Below are 20,762 nucleotides of genomic sequence, written 5' to 3' on the forward strand. Positions count from 1 at the left end.
ACCATAGACATGACAGTACAGACTTAAAAAATTGGTAGCCTCACTACCTGATAATGCCAGCACTTCGTACACTTCCAACTGTACAGTGTTAGTGCCACGTAAAAGTGTAGGTGCACTGCTTACAACATGGACTCCATTTCCAAAGTAGACGGCCTTGCGAAGACATGACAAATGGACCTGCAAATTAGGAGGATGAGATGGATGCAGAGGCACATATCAATACACCATGCAGTGTACAATACAATAAAAATATGCACTAGGAATGTATACACAGTATTGACTACAGACTGCCCACACATCAAATGGGAGTCCAACGTCACTGTGTAAGTCAATGTCACTTGGGCACACCCTTTGCAAGCCCATGGAAACGGGAAGCAGGAGGGGTGTGTGTCACACAAACCCAAGCATCTGACCCAAATTCAGGACAAGCCTGCATGTGCCCAGCCACAATACAGCGTATGTCCACGGGAGCCACATAAGGCAACACACTGTCCAAAAAATCAAAAATCAAAAATCAAAAAACAAAAATCAAACATCAAAAATCAAAAATGGCCATGAATGGGCCCGGGGGGAGGGGGAGGCCACCCAGGAGGTCCGAGGACAGGGTGCACACCAAGACACACCTGTGTGGATCTTGCGAAAAAAAAACACCTCCAAGGACTCATGGCCTGCACGGCTACCCTATTGTGGGAGAATCGCTGCTGTCGCTCTCCTCACCCTCTGCAGCTGCATCAGGAGGTGGTGGCACTATGGGAGGCAGCCCATGCAAAGCCCTAGTCTGGTCCTCCATGGCTGCAAGCATGCGGGTGTGGAAGGTCTGGTTCTGGAGGATAATTGTGCGGAGTTCCCCATGCAACAACTCACGGGATGCCCGTACCTCCCCCCTAGTTGCCTGCATCTCAGCTGAGAGCGTACGTGTGAGCCGCTGCTGTCCTCAGGCTCAACCAGAGTTACCCTGAGCTGACGGAATTCCACCCTCAGGGCTTCCCTGTGGCCCTGGGACTCAATAGAAATGGCTTACCGCAGAGTCTCCAGTGCCACCCGCCTGTCCCTGTTGGACGCCAACATGTCCTCCCTGTGTGACTGGCTAATGGAGTCTGTTGCCTGCTGTAGTTTTTGAATCAGCCTTTCTTGGGGGACAATGGAAGTGGCCACCCTATCCATGGCCTGAGCCATCATCTCAGTTGATGCTGCCTGTTGGTTTGCCATACCGTTTATGGATTGCTCCCATGCGGTATTGCCAGGTGGCATACGGCCACCGCGTTGGCGGCCCCCACACCTGTCTGGGGCAAGGCGAACTGCGCCTTGCTGTGCCGGCACTGCCTGAGGCTGCAGGACTGCATTCCCCCTCTGATCTGCTGGCCCAGGAACAGGATCAGATGTAGCGGAGTGTGACCTTGCATCCGTAACCACCAAAGGCGGACCTACCAACACTGACATCACCATTGAGGGTTCTACCCCTGGTGCAGGTGGGTTGGACAGTACAGAATCCCTCCCAGAAACACTTACCTGCGACGGCACGTAGGTCTCATTATCCGAATCGACACCTGAATAGAGCTCGGGGTAGGTGCACCCAGAGACACCCCTTGAGATGATGGTCTGCAGCAAGTGTGGGTTCTCACCCACCACCACACCACATCCCTCACTGGTGCCCGGTCGGGCCTGAGACCCCTCCTGGGTCTCACCATCTCCACAACCCCAGCAGTATCAAGTGCGTCATCCCCTGCAAAGACATGACAGAAAAGAAATGGGAACAGGCATTAGCACCATGGCACACAATTAGGGCTGAGAAGCAACAGAAACAGTACTTCATCGACACATGTCCCACATGACTAAAACCCTCCCATGCATGCACTGTCACTGCGTGTGAAGGGGAGGCAAATGGCACACATTGATGACACCAAGATGGAAGACCAACACATTTGATGCATGCTGGCTAGCAGTTCCATCACACATTGGCCTGTGATTGGCATGTCCAATACACATACATGACACATGCCATCACACAGATGGCATGTACCCTAGCCATGTCACACATGTGACAATAGGACTGCGAAATGCCTAGTGAAAGTGGTGGAATGAAGACAATCAGCCTGAATGAACACAGAATAATATACAACTATGTTGTGGCAAGATGACACTTCAAGGGCAACTGGCGTGAGGTTGGGCTGAATGTCTATTGTTGCCAGAAGAGATACTGCAACACCCAAATCCTGGTGCGCAGAATGTATTGGATGAAGCACATGGGTGACCCAAACCACTCAGGCACACACCCCCTCACCTGGCACTCAATCAGAAGCACTCACACACACACCATGCACATGGATGACACACACATGCATGTGCACTCACCGGACAATGCCTCATAATCTGGCAGGTCTCCCACGCCTTGGATCTGTTCCTCGGTGACGTAGGTCTCAGCAACATACTCATGTGGAGTGAGTTCTATGTCCTCTGCTGGAGACCCACCTCCAGTCACTAGAGTTGCGGCATGACTTGAGGCCAGCTTTTTCTTTGCCCTGCGCTTCAGGTCATTCCAACGCTTGTAGCAATCATTAGCTGTGCACCTCACGAATCCAAGGGCACTTATGAGTTCCGCGATGGTCTGCCAGTGTGCCTGACGTTGTGCAGGTGTGGTCTTGCATCCTGCAGTAATCACCATTTTGCTGTCATGTGCGGACACATACTCCACAAGTGCATCAAGTTCGGCCTGATTGAAGCTGGGCTTCCTTGGTAGGCCGGACAGTGTAGCCGTGTCTGGGGCATCAGCCTGTACTGGACGAGCACTCTTCCTCTTCCGCTTGGAAGGTGGTGGTGATACTGAGTGTCCTACGCCGCTCTGGACACTAGGGGCAGGAGCCCCGGTGGACTGTGGACTAGGAGTGTGGGAATGAACACTCACCATGGGACTTGGTGCAGGCATTAGCTGAAGTGTGATGTAGTCAGGGGGAACGTCAGCGGGATGGACTAGGACCAACACTGTCCTGGCTGGGAGACTCAGAGCTGGGGTGGATGGAGCCGCAGCTGCCCCTGCAGCCTCCCCACCCTGCCTACTCGGGGCAGCAGATGACATAGCTGCCCCTGATCCACATGGGCTGGTGACACCAACATGCACCGCCACATGTGGCCTAGACCTGCTGACCTGGAAGTCAGCCATGGAGTCACCCTGTGCCAGGTCTGGTGCCACAATGGGCTGGTCCAACAAGGGCTGAGCAGGGATGGTGTCAGCCAGGTTACCCTCAACTAGGGGGGGGCATGGGTGTCCCTGACTGGTCACCCACACATGGGGGGCTAGGGGCACCCTGCAAGTCCCGGCCACGTCCCCTACCGTATCCACCACGGCCACCTCTTGTAGCTCGCCCACCTCTGCCACCCTTACCACGTGCTCGCCTCCCAACCATGGCACTGATGTTGTTGTGTGTATGGGAGTTGCAGTAAACTATTGTCCTGGGCAATTGGGGGTCAAAGGGATAGGGTACTAGATGGAATTCGTACCCTACTGCTCTAGCAAGGCTGTATGTGATCCCTGGGGGAAGATGACGGGTCACGCAATGCACAGGCACCCCGCAAAAGGGAGATAATGTGCACGCAACCCCTCCTAGACCACGTGCGTGGAAAAATAAACCTGCACTACGCTGTGGCACCCAGAAACACAAAAATGAACGTATGCGTGTCACACGCAGCCTAGACTGACCTCTGAAGGGGTAGGCAACACACGGGGCAAGCACAGATGTCAAAAACGTGCGCGACTCACCATCTGCCAGGAAATAACGCGTGAAAAATACGCGCAACACCCCTGCCAAAAGAAGAATTGTACGCTGTCTGAGGAGACAGGACAACAGGAGAAGTGAACGCTGTTTGAGGAAACAGGCCCAGGAAAAAGACAAAAAGAGAAAAAGCTGTCAGAGGTAACAGGGAGTACGAACTTGGAACGCTGTGAAGTAAATCGCGTGTGAACCGACAAGTACAGATTTCACCCACTCGCTCTCCACGAAAAGCACGTACAAGGAAATGGCCCTTCTGGACGTACCTTTTAAACATGCCCACACGTCCAACGTCACTTCCGCGTGTACGCGCTGAGGCCCCATCCTCTAATTACAGGAGCTGACACTCTGACGTGCAGTCATTGGACGTGTAACATGCACCTGTGTACAGGGAAACACCCGCGCACGCATGTCACAGATGCGCATACGCGCTGGTGGCCTTTGGGCCAATGAATTCGCGTACGTCTGCTGACGCGCTTACACGCTAAGGTCCTTTCCTCGAATTACACGCAGACGTGCTGGATTTTCACATGCCAAATCACTCCGTATCAAGCTGGCCACGCGTAAGCACACGGAAGACCACACTCCTGCCCAGAAGGCCGAATTACTGCCCCCCAGAGCCCCGAGCACGCTGCCATCTGCTGCTGCCTGATTGCCTGCTGCCCACGTGCCCTGCCATTTGCTGCCTGCACATCAGCCAGGGGTGCTGTTGCTGTGACCACCCCTGCTGGAACCGAAGACTCCCGACTGGGATTCCAACGCTCCACAGACCAGCCCAGGACCCGGTTGCCCACCCACTCCTGCCTCCGGGGTTGTCATGTCGGGCACTGCAACATCTGGCACCACTGACAACCCCCGGCCAGAGAGGCAGAGGGGCACCAGCTTCACTGCCACCGAAGTTGGTGTCCTGGTGGAGCAAGTCCTGGGGCAGTATGATGCCCTCTTCGGAAGTTTGCGCGCCGACAAGGAAGGACGGAATCGGATCTGGGCGGACATCGTGACTGCCATCTACGCGGAGGGGGTGGCAGTCCGACTATTCCATCATGTCAAGAAGCGCTGGGAGGACTTCAGGTCCAGGACCCTCAACAAGGCCCGGCGCCTCTTGAAGGCAGCGGATGCTAAGGGGCGCCGGGGCCACTTGTCGGACGATCAGATGAGGGTCCTGGAACGCATATCCCCAGCGTTCCACGTCCAGGTCCTTGAGAGGCAGACCCGTCTGGAGTCGAGCGGTAAGTGTGCATGCATCATGATTGTGAGCTGTGCGTGTGGTGATGTGCCAGTAGTGTTCAGGTTGCACATGTGTTTTTATGGGGCCAAGTATGGGGGTGGTGTACAGGGCCGTGAGGCTAACACATGCGAGGGCTGTCATGTGTGAGACATGGATGGTGCTTGTGTGTGTAGGCTTGCATGCCAAATGCAGTTGTGTGGGCACACATGTTTGGATGAATGTGTATGTAAGTAGGCATGTTCGTGATGTCACACATGGATGTTGTTTTCAGCTGCATGTATCAGCACTGTGTACATGTGCATGTGTGTGTATTTGACAAGGGTGCAACAGTGATGCAACATGGATGCATGTGACAGCGGGATGTGGAAGCCTGATTGGCAGATGTGACATGGATGCCAATCTGAACACTGCGACAGTTGGCAGAGGTGTACACATGCATGCAAGTGTGGTGGTGTGTGTGCATGTGTAGTGCACTCCCTGTGTTGCATGTGATGTCTGGCTCACCTTTGCCTGCTCATGCTGTTGTATGTGTATGGATGGTGCTGGCTGTTGCGATATGGCTGTGGTATGGCTCATGTGTGCGAGTTGAAATGACATGTGTGTTGGCGATTGTGATGCCATGTCTGAGGTTTGCCAATGCCACTCATGTACAACTGTCATGTGTTTATGTGTCCATTGTACAGTGCCCTGATGCCTGTGTTTTATGTCTCCCTGTCTGAAGCGTCAACTGATGAAGAGGGCGGAGAAGGTGCTGTGGAGCACAGCGGCGGGGATCGCACCGCCAGACGGAGACGCAAGGCCCGGCTCCCCTCCCAGGTTGTGATCTCGTCGGGGAGTGAGGAGTCCGGTGCCACGTCCCAGGCCGCAGCTGCAGGGGGGAGGTCCAAGAGGCGGAGGTCGGAGTTGGACTCCTCGGCAGCAGAAGGGGCAGCTGGGACCCCACAGGGCCCAACGTGGGAAGATGGCACGGAGTCATCCAGGTTGGTGGGGGGTTTGGTGGAGGAGGAGGCCGTGCAAGCGACAGAGACGGGGTCTGGAGGTGGGGATTCCACTGGTGCTAGTGGTGCAGTGCAGGACCAGGGACAGGAGGCAGCACAGGCCGCCGCAGAGGTGCCTGTGTGCAATCCTGTCCCTGATCTTATCACTGCATCATCTTGCACCAGCAGGGATGCCTACGTCCAGACCCGTTTTCAGGCAGGGTATGAGCTCACAACAACTGGCCTTCCTCTGCGGACGTGGCTATCCAGGTACGGGTTGAGCCTGTCCTGACTGGTGTGGCGTTGTGTCAACGGGCCATGCGAGGTGACCTGCAGTCTTTTCATGAGGAGACTGCACGTCATCTCGAATGGCTCGTTGACCGCGTCTGCCTACTGGGACAGGTCACCCAGGCCGGATTCCTCCGTTTGCTGCAGCTTGCTCCGACCCCCTCCTCAACTGAACACCATATGCGCCAGTCGTCCTCCGTGCCATCTTCCCATCCATTTGTCCCTGGGTGCCCTGTGGAGCTGCCTCTGACGGTGCGGCCAGGCTGGTGGAGGAGGCATCCCTGCCATAGTCGGGAGTCGGACATCCAGCAGGGGTGGCCACATCAATGACTGCACCCCAGCCGGTGGAGGATGTGCAGGCAGCAGGAGCCAGGGCACCGGCACAGGCACAGCAGCAGCAGCAACAAGGTGGGAGCCATGATGGCTCGGGGCCTTCGACATCGGAGGGGCAGGCATCGGCAGGAGGGCAGGAGGACTCAGGACGGGAAGTGTCTTCCGTGTGGCAGCAGTTGGGCCACGCCATAGATGCGGAGTGGCAGCGGGCAGAAGAGGCACGGCTCACGATGGTCAGGGCGGAGAACTCCATGCAGAGGGCCCTGAGACGGGCCGAGTGCCTCGAGGCAATCCGCTGGGAGTTGGAGGTGAACATGTCGTCGGCCCTGCGGACCCTCGGGGCCATGGAGGAGGACCGCCTCCGGGACATTGAGCAGGAGTTCGATGATGCCCTGGCAAGGAACATCCCGAAGTGAGCCGTTGGACTGGCCCGCTGCCCTTGTAAATAGTTCTGTAGTTAGTGTTAGGTTTCCATGATCCCAACAGATCCCAACTTTGCTTTTTTATATTTTTTGGACCTTTTGGACAATGGGCCACATTTTTGTATATAGTTTTTTTTATTAGGTAGTGTTATTAGATAGGTTTCATTTCTTCTGTTGGGATCATGGACCCTGGATTTTTTATCTGTATATAGTTGACTGTTGGGAATTTTTTTATTTATTTTGATTTTACCCATGGAGCAATGGTTTTTGGTTTTAATTTTCCATTGGATTTACTTTTGTGAACTGTGACTTTGGACACCTTTCCTTTGGATTATGATTTGTGGTTTTACATCATTTTACGGACATGCTGCTTTTTGTTTTTAATTCCCATTTCCTTTTGTTTATTTTTGATTCCATTTATGTTGCTTTTAATACATATTTTTTCATCATACTTCAATGTGTAGTATCATCTCATTGGTTTCATGCATGTTATGATATGGGTTTTGACATTCACTGACACCCATTGTGTGTATGTGAGGGACATGTCTTCATTTACATACTTGCCATTGGGGTTGTATCATGTAATTGGCATTTCTAAGTGGGTGGATGCAATACTTGAGTTTGGGTGTGAGTTTGGCATGTGGAGGCAGCCCATAAGGGCCACGGATCTAGATTCTGATGACGTGTTGGCTGGGGGACATGTGTGGGGGCCTGCTGGCAGGTACCCCTGACTGCTGGGGGGTGGCGGTGCTGGGAGACATGTGTGGGGGCCTGGTGGAGGGTGCCCCTGAATGCAGGGGCGTGGGGGTGCAGGGAGACAGGAGTGGGGGCCTGGTGGAGGGTGCCCTACAGTGCTGGGGGTGGGGGTGCAGGGGGACAGGAGTGGGGGCCTGGTGGAGGGTGCCCTACAGTGCTGGGGGGTGGGTGTGCAGGGGGACATGAGTTGGACATGAGTGGGGGCCTGGTGGAGGGTGCCCCTGGAAGCAGGGGGGTGGGGGTGCAGGGGGACAGGAGTGGGGGCCTGGTGGAGGGTGCCCTACAGTGCTGGGGGTGTGGGTTCTGGGAGACAGGAGTGGGGGCCTGGTGGAGGGTGTCCCTGGATGCAGGGGGGTGGGGGTGCAGGGGGACATGAGTGGGGGCCTAGTGAAGGGTGCCCATTGATGCTGGGGGGTGGGGGTGCTGGGAGACTTGCGTTGGTGGGCAGTGGTGCAAGGTGACATGTGGGTTGGCTGGGGGGCATGGCCATGGTGGATGGGCTGCCTGCGGGACATATGCAGGGTAGTCCCTTGTGGTGTGGGCCGCCTGCAGGGGCCGTGGAGGGTGTAGAGTGAATAGCTGGGAAGACCCACATGGCCGATTCACGTGTAGGACTCCACGGCACCCCCGGAATACACGTAGGCTGCTGGATTCGCGTGTGGAATTTCCCGCGCACCTTGGAATACACGTACCCTGCTGATATCGCATGTGAAACTTCACACAACCAGAAATACACGCACCACGGACAATCGCGTGTGGATCTTCCCGCGCACCTTGGAATACACGTACCCTGCTGAAATTGCGTGTGGAACTTCCCGCGCACCCCGAAATACACGTACACAGGGCAATCGCGTGTGGAACTTCCCGCGCACCCCGAAATGCACGTACCCAGGGCAATCGCGTGTGGAACTTCCCACGCACCCCGAAATACACGTACCCAGGGCAATCGCGTGTGCCCCTGGATGCTGGATGCTGGGGAGGGTGGGAGTGCAGGGGGACATGAGTTGGACATGTATGGGGGCCTGGTGGAGGGTGGCCCTGGATGCAGGGGCGTGGGGGTGCAGGGGGACATGAGTTGGACATGAGTGGGGCCTGGTAGAGGGTGCCCTGCACTGCGAGGGGGTGGGGGTGCTGGGAGACATGAGTGGGGGCCTGGTGGAGGGTTCACCACAGTGCTGGGGGTGTGGGTGCAGGGGGACATGAGTTGGACATGTGTGGGGGCCTGCTGGTAGGTGCCCCACAGTTCTGGGGGGTGAGGGTGCTGGGAGACATACGTTGTTGATCAGTGGTGCAAGGTGACATGTGGGTTGGCTGGGGGGCATGCCCATGGTGGATGGGCTGCCTGCGGGACATGAGCAGGGGTGCAGGTTAGTCCCCTGTGGTGTGGGTTGCCTGCAGGGGCCGTGGAGGGTGTAGAGGGAACACCTGGGAGGACCCACACGGCCAATTCACGTGTAGTACTCCCTGCGCACCCCTGAAATACACGTGCCCTGATGGAATCGCGTGTGATACTTCCTGCGCACCCTGGAAATACACGTACCCTGCTGAATTTGCGTGTGATACTTCCTGCGCACCCCTGGAATACACGTGCCCTGATGGATTCACGTGTATTACTTCACGCGCACCCCTGATGTACACGTACCCAGGACATTCGCATGTGAAACTTCCCGCGAACCACTGAAATACACGTTCCCCACTTGGCGCTTGCTGTTTGGCAGCCCTGTGAACTGGTCCAGGGTTAGCGCAGACATTTGCGATGAATTGGGAATTTTGAAGGCTTTTCCTTGCGCGAGGGCGTTCTTGGGAGCGTAACTGTCGCTGCTGCAGGGTCGCTGCGCCACTCTGCGCCACAGGTGGTTTTGGAGGCTAAAATCCATGAATACGCTGTGCGATGAAATGGATTTTTTCACACGCGGCTAGCGCATTGTATTGCACGGGGACACTGTGCGCTAGCCGCATGCGCCACTTTTGTGCGAAATTCTATGAATTACCCTGTTAGTTTCTGCATTTGAAATTATTCTGGATGCAGAACACATTTCATACACAATGGGCCTCACTACGGGTCTGGCGGTAACGGTGCCGGTAAAACCAGCAGGTTTCAGCCGGACCCATAAACAGTTATCAGCACTTGACTTGCCGGTAACCCCGGGGGATTACAACCCTGGCGGCCGGGAAGTCAGGTGCCAGTAAAATGTTGTTCCCATTCCCAAAAGGAGTGGGGAACACGAAAGCACTGGCACCGGTAAAAATAATGGTGCCGCTGCTTCTGTAAAACTCTGCAGGTGAGTGCCGGTTCGCCCGATAGGTCAGACCTGCCGGGCGGGAGGGCACCTGCCTGGCAGATTTGTACTGTGCCAGTTCAGAAACAACGGTGCTGGTAAGTTTACCGGTACCGTTGTTTCCAGACTGGCAAGGTTAGAATGAAGCTCAATGTGTCAAGACCAAAACTGTTGTCGAAAGGGACACCTCGCATGATATTGGTTTTGGAATACCTTAGTGGCCGTTTTTGAACAAGACAAAAAAACTATAAACATATATTTAGAATGGAAATGCTCAAAGGTGATTGTATAACTTAAGAACCTGACGCTCCTTAAGGGTCAATGCTTTTCTTTACTTTGGAACAAATGACTGAACTTATTTTCAATAATTTGTTCCATTTCCAAAAGAAATTCAAGAAACAACAAACCATATAAAATCCTCCTGAAGATCCACTGCACAAGCTGGTGAAACTCGTGGTGCAAAAGAGGAGATTCAATGAGGATATTGAGAAGCTAATTTTATTTTTGGAGATATGATACGTGATATATGTCAAGTCATTTATAACACACCTGTACACAAGTGTTTATAGGCCCAGCAAGACAAGGAAGGGGAAGACAAAGGGGGACAAAACAAACTATCTTAATAGGCCTTTTGTCATTCAGATCGTGCAAGGGGGAGGGAGGGGAGAAGTTCCAGGCAGTGTGCAATAAGCAAGCCCAAGTAAGTGCTGCCGGGGTGGCCGGCTCTAAGTAAGTGCGAGACGGCAGGGGACCCTAGGGTTACAGATACAGTCCCTAGTGCATGGTAGGCCTTGAGGCAGTGCATGGGAGCACTGGTCATGAAGGAGCCTGATCCCCATAAGGTTCAGAGGGTGGCCTGGTAACGAGTTAGTGCAGCAGAACAAGAACATCAGCAGGGGAGAGAAAGAGAGAATTCAGAAGCGAAAAGGTAGGTCTTGAGTTGCTTCCGGAACCTGAGGTGGTCCTGCTTAAGTTTGAGAGAGGCAGGGAGCCTGTGCCAGAGGGATGCACTAGCCGAGGAGAGAGGTCTACCCCCCCCCCATCTGCGTGGAGAAGCGTCTGACCCTCAGAGAGTTGGAGGTGGATGAGCGGAGGGCTCGAGAAGGAAGATGCTTAGGACGAGAGAGTTGGATGTATTGTGGTACCCGGCCCCAGGAAGACTTGTAGACAATGCAGAGTTTCTTGAACTTGATCCTTGCAGCTACCAGAAGCCAATGGAAAGATTTCAGGGCTGGAGAGATATGATCCATGGGCTTGAGGCCAAGGAGAAGTCTTGCAGTCCTGTTCTGGATGAGTTGCAGAGGGCAAAGAATAGAGGCAGGAACATTTAGAAAGAGGTTGTTGCATTAGTCCAGCCTAGAGAGAACCCAGGCTATTGGGACAGTGAGCTTCTGGGGGAAGTGAGAAAAGGACGAATACCTCTAAGGAAGTGCAGCTGGTAGTGGGACTTCTTAGAGACGTCCGTGATGTGAGGAGAGAAGGAGAGGGTGGAGTAGAAGATGACATCAAGTTTTTTTTGCCTCGCAGGAAGGCGCAGGTAGAGGGCCTAATGAGGGAGGCCTTTGAACAAAGGCTAAACATAAGAACAATTAAGGTGAAGAAAACCGTTGTTTCATCATTATGAGAAAACTAAGATCACTGTTATTTTGGAAGGTATGAACCTGAACCTGATATTAAAGGTCAACCTTACAACACATACAATTTGTTACCTATTTCTTTAAAGATTTTTGTTGATTGGCGCGTTCAAACAAACAACTGCAAAACTCTTTTCGAGTATTTTATTGTGTTTGTCTCCTGTGTGATGCTGTATGCATAATCTGACTGGTGTGGGGTGAAATAGTGGTGTTGTAGGATGGGATACCTCTTACACCCACAGAGAGACCTTTTCATGGCATTTGTATGTGCGTTGTTGACATTTTTGTACTTTTCTATGTGTTTGAACTATTGGGAGTGCTGTCAGTGGTTTTCATGGCCCAGTGTTTTCCAGTTCCGTGCAAGTCTTTGCTTGCTGGGTACCCTGTGAGAGGTATTCGAGCCCGGGTTCAATTGAAACCCTGTTCTTCAAATACATTTAGTTGTTTTGTTTTAGTTGACCAAGCGCCACATTGTGACACTTTAGGGTTCCGTTGAGTTCACAAGTGCCCATGGTGTACTTGAGAATGGTTTCTTATCTTTTGCTGCACCTTAGCTCTTTGTTTGAAAGTTGGTAGTTGTCTTGTTCATTTTAGCTTGACCGCAGTGGGCCTAGTCTGGCCGGATAGCAGACCAGGATGTGGAGTTGTTGAGTGGCAGTTTTTTGCCTTTGGTGTAACATTGTGTTGTCACTGTCACCCTTTCTGTGTAAGTGTGTGTGAGTATGGCTGTTTCTGCCCGTGTGCGTGTGTTGACATCCCCATGGTGGTTTCTTTCTGCAGTCTGGTTGTTGGAAGTTAGTTTAGTTTTCACATGGTGCGGTACATACGGGTGACACGCCCGGTTAAGGGCAGTCTGTGCTCGGACGTGGCAGGTCAGAGACCCAGTGGTGGCAGCAGTGGGCGAAAGGAGTCTTGTTCTTTTTGTGTTGGGTATGAATGTAGTGATGACGGTGCGGGTCTCCTGCCTGCTGGTTAGTTAAGCCAGTTTGGATTTCTGGAACTCTGGTTTCCCTGGTGGTTGGGAGTGGGTGTGGGTCTGTGTGGTATGGGTGGAGCATAAATGTTAGTCTGTGTGCTAGATGTCTCGTGTGTACCCTCCAGGGTGCATACACTTGTTTCATTTGAAAGAATGGGTGGTGTCTTGTGACGTGTCTCATTGACTGGATTTATTGGTGATGTCACTGTGTGAATGTTCCCTGAGTGATTGGAGTGTTGGTGTGTTGACATTTGGAATATAGGAGTTCCAGCCCAGGCTGTTGACCCATGTAGCCTGGGTGGTGGGAGCCAGTGGGCTCAGCTCCAGCCGCTACATCTTCCTGTCATATTGATGTCATATTAATAAAAGGAACCTGTGACAAACATTACCTACTGCCTCAGGAGTCCACCTTTCTAACAGTAATCTTCTCAAGTCCCCTTAATTACCATGCTATTCAGACATGGAAGGCAATTCTTATTTTGGCACAGGCATGCCATTCCACTCTGAGACGAGGAAGAGACGACTAGGGGGCATACATACCACCAAACAACCACACCACTCTCGTACTGAGACGAGGAAGAGAGCCTCAGAGGAATACCACTACAAAGATCAGGCATGTCACACTAATAGGCCTAAATATAGTCAGGTAATTAAAAGAGAGGACTCAAACATGCAGCTCATTTGACCACCACAGGTGTATAAAAGGTGGGAAGCCAAAAGAGCACAGAGAGGAGGGAGAGAAAGGCGAGACACTGCTGTGAGCCATTGGACGCAGATCTGCCGTGTGACGAGGGTCAGAATACCAGGGACTGCAGCAGCTGGCACTCCTAACTGGGGCACCGTGAGAACAGGAGTTCTCTGGCGTAACTGAAAGGGAAGGCGGCATGCTGGGTGGCTGACCTTCTAAAGAAGAGACAGAGGGCTTGTTCTCCATGGTGCTGTGAGAGCACGGGAGTGTCTCAGGGGCAGAAGAGGGAACCCTGGAGCCAACTGAGTTGAAGCGAGTCCAGTGCGATATGCAAGAAGCCTAGAAAAGAAGCCAGTGAGTTTCAGAGACCAGAAAACACAGTGTGAAACTGATTGCGAGCACTGTGAAGAAACCAATGATTTTGCAAGTATACAATGTAGCCGAGTGGTCGTGTGGGTCTGATAGAGCGGAACACATTTTCGAAATTCTCTGTCTGAACTGTTTAATTAATTGATAATCACGTAAGTGTTAAAGGGACCGCACACAGTGAGAAAAGAAAAGGGGCAGTCCTGAAAGGTTCCAACTTGCAGATGGCTCTTTTTTCTGAATACTCGATTGAATGCAGGTCAACCACCAGAAGGTGAAAACCAGACATTCGGAATCTTTTGAGCCCCTAAAACTGTGAACCATTTTGAACTTGGGGAAGGGAACACCATCACTTCTACTGTGAATTATTCTAAACTTGGGGAAGGGAACCCCAGCACATCTACTGTGAATTATTCTGAACTTGGGCAAGGGAACCCCAGCACATCTACTGTTAATTATTCTGAACTTGGGCAAGGGAACCCCAGCATTTCTAATGTGAATTATTTTGGACTTGGGAAAGGGAAACCCAGTTCATTTACTGTGAACCCTTTTGAACTTGAGGAAGGAATCCCCAAAGTTTCTGTTGTGAACTTCCTTTAACCTGGAGAAGGAACGCTGAGTCCTGATTGAAACTGTTTTCTCTTTTGTCTATAAAGGATAATTTTGAGACTGTGTTACGAAATTGCTGGGTAAGGGGCCGAACTTTGGGTTAAACACTGTTTTCCTTTGGTTGCTGATATCCCTACACATTGAATCGAGTTAGTTGTGAGGGAAAGGATAGGTTTTGGACACGGACATATTCTTCAGTTGAAATCTTTGACTCTGACCTTCCTTAGTTTTCTTTAGGTAGGGAAATCCCACCTTAGATTAGGGCAAGTTAACGCCTTTTTCCATTCTGACATTTAAGTTAATAAAACTGTTTATTTTGATATTTGAATATGTTGTCTGGGTCCTTCTTCATGATGCCTTCATAACTCTCACACCATTAATCTGCAATGTGAAGCAAGGAATCATTAGGTTTCCATGTGTGGAAGGACACACATATGTTGTAGAACTGATGGTAGGTTCATTCACTTTGGTGAATCTGGTGAGAAATTGGGTGAACTGTTATCTTTCCCTGAAAATAGATAACAGGTCTCAGATCCCATTTGAAGGTGCAGTATTTTTGAGGTAATTCTGTTACCACCATCTTTTTCGGAGTTTTCAGAATTACTACCAATTTTACTGCATCACTGATTTCTGGGATTGGTGACGGAGGATTTACCGCCAGCATATAGCCGGGGCTAAAGCCACCTCTGAAGATCAGTGGATCAGTGGATTACAGTGGCTGAATTATCATTTGTGGCAAATCCACAGAATCCCCAACGCGACCTATGTTCTCTGATTGGCAGTAAAGGTAAACACAACACAGTCAAAGAATTACCACCAAATCCATATTGGCGCCCAATATCTCAATAGTGAGATTAGTAAATCATGGAAAATTATTTTTAGCATTTCTGTCTGGACAGATATTTTCCTTTGGGGACAAATGTCTTTTAGGCTTTTCCTCTCATGTGGTGGGTTTTAATGCCAAATACCACAATATGGGCCCAATTTATGGTTGCTTAAACCTCTGTTTACCTCAGCTCATGAAATGTCTGGCCATTGACAGCTGGGCATATTACATTACTGGCTGAATCACCAGAATGCAGAATTATCCAGCTGGGGTTCAGTCCCCCATGCTTTTGCCGTAGATGTATTTCTTTGAACAGGTTTGATGGTATTGGAGAATTCTCCAAGTACAAAAAAGGGTTACATGTGATTAGAACTAATTAAAAAATGAAGAATGCATTTTTAATTAATCGAAAACAACGAAAACATATAATTTTTTTGTCTGTTTCTTTTTTGGCTGGGTCCCCACCAAACACACTGTTTCCGTGCCCCCCACCCAATCCCACCATTTCCCCTTGTTTAAAACCCCCTCTGCACCAGTTTGAACCCCTTACCCCACCCACACATATATTTATTTTGTTTAAATTCGATATTTTTTCGTTGTTTTTTTGATTCGTTAAAATGTCCTTCTTTGTTTTCAATTAATTAAATTACTGCATACCCAATAAAGGCTTTATCTGAAATATTGTTCACTGAAACGCTTAAATAAATGACGTCTCCGTTGCTGGTAATCGTTTTGATTGTGGTTAAGAAAATGCCAGATAGCCAAGCTTTGAACCCGGATAGCAGAACAAAAGTTCAGGAAGCTTTGTTATATTTCCTTTTTAATTTTGTCCAGCTCGTATAACTAACATTCGGCTAACCAGCATTATTAACTATCCAACACCATTGAGTTCCCATTTGTGCTGGATGCAACTTTCTACTGATGGTTTTCCTTTACCTAGATGTTATGAAATTTTCACACCATGTTGCGTGAGTGAGGGAATTTGTGTAGCGCACACTGCACAACTTAATCGCCACGTGACACTGGTCAGCACAGAAACTCTCAGACAATAGATTCCATTGTCTTGTTCCATTGTCTATGACCTCAGACAGAGAATAATAAAGTGAGTTGTGGATACACGGGTGTAGAGATATCGCGAGACTTCGCGCACAGCAGAGAGAGCTGGGAGAAGGCACGGAGCAAAATCAGCTCCCGTGTGCTCCTCCATTGGACTGACATGAGGCACATCTTTATAGATTAGAGACTCACATAAGTGGAGCAGAGTTGCAGGGCCTGTTGCCCATTCATTGGAAGCAGAGTTGATATGCAGTTAAGAGGCTGATGTTCTGTATTGAATAAAGAAGCCTCATCAGCAACTCAGCAGCCTCCTGTGTATTATTGATATAAATATATAACATAATTGGCGACAAGGATCACCACTGAAACCCATGCGGTGCCATGCAAGGAGCAACACCACCACCACCATTCCTACAGGTAGGCCTGCCATTCCTTGGCCACAATGGCAACCCTTATTCACCATGTATTTAGATGCCTTGGGTGTTGCAGGCTACACGGCAGCGAGACGCAGAGCAATGCTACTGAATGCCCCGGGCGTCGAAGGCCAAAGAGTGTTGGAAAGTCTCACCCCGGAGCCAGTGGCCGGCGACAATGATGACGTATTTAAGGAAGCTGTTAGAAGAATAGTCAAAAGGTTTGCCAGCAAAGAGAATACCGTCCTACACAGGATACGGTTTTACAGCTGCAAACAGGAGACGTCAGAACCAGTAGACGATTATCTGACCAAACTGCGTAAATTGGCAGCGCTGTGCAACTTCGGTAACAACGCAGAAGGATTGATCTGCGACATGCTGGTGGTTCATACCAACAGCAGAAAGGTGCAAAACAAGTTCATCCTAGGGAAAGAACTACAGTTGGAGAAAGCCGTTGAAATAGCAAGAGCAGTGGAAGAGACAGCAGGTAGGTGGAAAGAATACGAAAGTGTGCACAGCCCGGCCGAAATACAGCGATTGCTTTCCGCCCAAAGAAGGAGAAGCCGATCTTCGACACGAGAGAAGGGAAATGGGCAAGGAAAGAACCGTTAAAATGTCACAGATGCACCAGCACGAAACACTTGGCCTTTGACAAAGAGTGCCCAGCAAGAGACAAAGAATGCTCAGTGTGCAAAAAGATTGGACATTTCTCAATAGTGTGCTGATGGCGTAATAAAAAAGTCACCAGTGTCAACGCTGAACACAGCACGGAGAGGGAATCGTCCTCTGACGAAGAGGGGAGGCCCACTGTTATAATGGTGAACAGCCTTAGGGCCAGGAGAGAAAAGCCCCATTGTGCCATCAAAATAAACGGACTGGAAACGAGAGTCATGGCTGACTCGGGCTCTGATTTAACTATAATACCCCTGCGCACATACAAGGAGATGATGGGCACAGAGACAGTCAAAGTATTCAGCACTTGGCAAAAGCCCACAGTGTTCGGAGGCGCATCCATTGACCTACTGGGTTACATCAAAGGAAAAGTGGAATTCAAAGGGAGAGAGACCACCACAAAAGTTTACTTCAGTCAAGAAGGTACAGCAGTATTAGGGTGGGATGATCTGGCAAAATTGAAGATTAAGCTAGACCCTAGCACAGAAGACCAGGTAATGTCAGTCAGTTCCAGATGAGCGCCAGTAGCCAGAGGAGACTATCCAAAACTATTTTCGGAAGGGCCGGGACACATCAAAGGCTTTGTTCACAAAATACTACTCAAAGCCAACGCAGTCCCTGTCAAACACAGAGTAAGGCCAGTACATGCGACTGCAAGAGACACGCTCAGAAGCCAACTGGACAAAATGATGAAAGAAGGCACCATTGAGGAAATCGAAGCATCAGAGTGGCTGAGCCCGGTTGTGCTTATTAAAAAACAAAATTCACAAGAGTTAAGGGTATGCATTGATCTCCGCAGTTTACACCTGGAAGTAATCATGGACAGCTACCCCCTGCCGAGCATCAACGAGTTAATCCTCTTGATGAAGGAGGCCAGAGCGTTCTCAAAGTTGGACATCAGGAACACGTATCATCAAATACAGTTACATAAGGAATCCAAGCCATTGACCGCATTTATCACCCCGTTTGGCACCTATCAATTTATGAAGATGCCGTTTGATTTATCATCCGCAGCCTCGGCGTTTCAACGCATGATGGACGCGCTACTACGGAATGTCAAGAATGTGTCCTATTTCCAGGATGATATGCTGCAGACGAACAGACACATGATACCACGAAGCTCCAAGAAGCAGGAATGAAGCTAAGATACGAAAAAAGTGTGTACTCAAGGCACAGAAGTTGAATATTTGGGGTACAAGATATCAGCACAAGGAATAAGCCCCAAGCAAAACCTGCTGCGAGCAATAATCAAAGGTCCCGAACCCACCAACAAGGATGAAGTGAGGTCATTCCTAGGTCTGGCTGAATATTACGCCAAATTTATCCCCAAATTCTCAGAAACCTCAGCTCCGCTTCGCGAGCTCCTCAAAAAAGGGTCAGAGTACACGTGGCAAGAAGCCCAGAAGAAAGTGGTGGAAAACATTAAAAGACACATAGTGGAAGCACCGTGCCTACAACCGTTCAACCCAGACTGGTGTACAGTCATGACCACAGACGCCAGCGCGTATGGACTAGAAGCCATCCTCACCCAGAAAAAGGGAGACACGGAACATGTGGTTGCATTTGCCTCCAAAGCCCTATCATCAGCTGAACAAAATGATTCCAAAGTCGAGGAAGAGATGCTGGCTTGTGCATGGGCTGTGGAACACTTCAGGATGTATGTATGGGGCACAAAGTTCAACTTAGTCACCGACCACAAGCCTCTTATCCATATGCTCAGCCCAGGAGGCACCAAAGTGTCGACACCCAGGTTAGCACGCATAGCAGCTAAACTGCAAGAATACACTTTCGAGGTACAACACATCTCGGGGTGGAAGAATTCGTAGGCAGACTGCATGTCAAGATTGCCAGAAGGAAAAGACAATGCCACCACCTTCTTGCAAGAAGAGTGCATTGTAGCATCCATTACAGATCTCAGGGCCGCAGACTACCTAGAGCTGAGCGAGAGACATTGGATGGAAGAGGATGGGAAAGACCCCACTATGGTGAGAATCAGAGAATGGATCAAAAATGGATGGCCCGATAAAAGGGCAGTGCCAGAAGGAATGATACCATATAGGAAAGTGTCAGATGAAATCTCAGAAATTGATGGCATAATCATAAAAAGTGATTCCGACCATCCTGTGCAGAGCCCATGCAGGGCATTTAGGAAACACCATGACGTGAAGGAGAGTGAGAGAAGCCTACTGGTGGCCCTCCATGGATCAGGAGATTCGTACAATGATCGAGAGATTCCATGAGTGTCTCAACAGTGACAAACACTTGAAGATCAGACAAGCTCCCATGATTCCTACAGAAATCCCCGAAGCCGTATGGTCAAAAGTATGCCTGGACTTTATCGGACCACTGGAAGCAATGGCGCCCGAACATCGATATGGCATAGTGTTAGTGGATTATCTATTGAAGTGGGTCGAAGCAGAATTCGTCCACAACATTACGACTGCTACTGTGATAGAAGTCGTTACCGCCATCTTTCAGAGGGAAGGGCTCCAAGTGAGTTAGTGACAGAAAATGGGGTGCAGTTAATATCTAGAGGCATGTAACTCTTCCTGAAGAAACACAACATATACCAGAAGAAAGCAGCGTTATATCATCCCCAAGCCAATGGGCTTGTGGAGAGGGGCAACAAATTTATCAAAGGAGCCATCCAATTAGCGACCGCCTCTGGAATGGATCCCCTCAAGATGACCAAAGAGGCCATCGCAGCTCACAGACTGACTCCCAATGGTATCACACAAATCTACCCGTTTCTGATGTTGAGAGGGAGGAGAGTAGCCTCCACACTAGTGCCACCATGGTTGGCCAGAGTAAGAGAAGACGAGGAAGTAGACATGTCAGAAGTAGTGTGGAGAATAGAGAACAGCAAAGAATACATGAAAAGGTGGAGCGACAGAAGAAGAACAAAACAAGGGAGGGAGGTAAAAGAAGGAGAGTGGATCAAAATACGTTTACCGACCAAAGATCGAATGACTGGCTCAAGGTTCAGCAGACCCATAAAAGTAATTCACAGAGATACCAACCACATCCACACCGAGGACGGCCGCATATGGAACATTGAGTGGGTAGCCATGTTCGAAAAGAGGCAAGAGAGAAAAAAAACCCATGAGAGACCCGAAACCTATGAAACACCGGACAGAGAGGCAGAGAGAGAGCGAGAGCTGGAGACAGGCAGAAGAGACGTCGAAGAGGAAGAAATTGAAACAGATGCACACATAGCAGAGCAAGAAGGTGATCATAAGCTGGACGCCAATGACGAGAGAGATGACTGGCCGAGAAGGGAACACAGGAGACCAGTGAGATACAATGACTATGTCCTGCAGTAACCTGTTTTGCATTATCAAAGGGAGGTGTGTAGAGATATCGCGAGGCTTCCGAGTCTCACGAGATCTCGCATGAAAAGCCGAAGTGCGGCTGCCGCGCTTCACGTGCGGCAGAGAGAGCTGGGAGAAGGCACAGAGCAACATCAGCTCCCGTG

The sequence above is a fragment of the Ambystoma mexicanum genome, chromosome 6p (assembly GCF_040938575.1).
Source record: "Ambystoma mexicanum isolate Mex_15411 chromosome 6p, UKY_AmexF1_1, whole genome shotgun sequence".
NCBI lineage: Eukaryota > Metazoa > Chordata > Amphibia > Caudata > Ambystomatidae > Ambystoma > Ambystoma mexicanum.